Source organism: Elephantulus edwardii, unplaced genomic scaffold (assembly GCF_000299155.1).
Source record: "Elephantulus edwardii isolate Elephantulus edwardi_28Jun2011 unplaced genomic scaffold, EleEdw1.0 scaffold00015, whole genome shotgun sequence".
Classification (NCBI taxonomy): Eukaryota; Metazoa; Chordata; class Mammalia; order Macroscelidea; family Macroscelididae; genus Elephantulus; species Elephantulus edwardii.
The window spans coordinates 5,346,506-5,347,864 of record NW_006399765.1 but is presented as its reverse complement, the minus strand read 5'-3'; positions in this window follow the sequence as shown (position 1 = coordinate 5,347,864).

The following is a 1,359-nucleotide window of genomic DNA, read 5'->3' as shown; positions in this document are numbered from 1 at the left end:
GGGTCAAATGGTATCTTCATTTGCAACTTTTTGAGAAAGCGCCACAATGCCTTCCACAGTGGTTGTAAGAACAGATGAGGGAAATACCCAGGCTAAAGGTGTCATGAAAAAGCTTTGCATATGACTGCTGAATGTTAAAATGAGTTCAGCCCTTGACCCAGCACATGACCTTTCCTCCTCATCTGACATATTTTACTGTTTCGAATAGATGATGACCATGATTCAAAACACAGAGAGTGTGAAAAAAATTCTTCCCATTCTCCAGTTACTTAGTTCTCCCTGGAGGCAACCACTGTTACTAGATTAGCCTGTGTATCTGGAGATTTCCCCCGCATTTGCAAATAAGCTGTGACTGGTGCCCCAGCATCACCAGCATCGTGGGTGGGAGAGTAGAACTAAGCCCCACACGGTTTTCAGTGGCTGATTTTTTTTTAATAGCTTGCCAGGCCTTTCTTCTGAGGCATCTCTGTATGGTCTTAAATTTATAACCTCTCAGTTAGCAGCTTAGTGCATTAACCGTTTATACCATCTAGAGACTCCCATAAATGATGCCATACCGCAGAGGGATATTTTTATATGTACACGAGGAAATCTATAAGGCAAATAGATGGAAGGTGGAATCGCAGAGAGTGTAGATTTTTCAGGGACTCTTGGTAGGTATCAGGAAGTTCATTTTGACTCCCTGATGTGAAGTAAGATTACCCTGTTGTGATCTTTACAGGAGTGGATCACTAGGGCTGCCTTTCATGGAGCCACTGGGTGGATTCAAACTGCTAGCCTTTCAGTTAGCAGCCAAGGGCTTAACCATTCTGCAACCAGTCTACTGGAGTAAAGCAAAGTTCCAAAGTCTCTTTTCACTCCATCCCCTTCTTGCTCAGTTTTACCACTCCTTTCCAACAGGAAACCCCTATTGTTAGTTTTTTGTGAACCCTTTCAGCAGTGTTTTTGTTTGTTTAGTTTTGCTTTTTTGAACCTCCTCACATACAAACAATAGGAATACAGACAGACCTCCATGATATTTTTTTTAATGATTTTTTATTTGAGTGGAGATTTGGAAATCATACTGGGTTTTCATGTAGTCATTCTATAAGACATTGTGTTTTACAACCTCCAGAGAGTTGGACAATGACTAGGGAGGACAGAAGGAGAGTGGATGATTTTGAGCTGTGGTGCTGGAGAAGGGTACTGAATGTACCCTGGACTGCCAGGAAAACAAACAGATTTATCTTGGAGAGGATTAAACCAAGCTACTCCTTGGAGGCAAGGATTCTGGGGCTTCATCTGACATACTTTGGACATGTTGCCAGGAGGGATGGGTCCTTGGAGAGGGACATCATGCTTGGGAGGGTTGAGGGACAA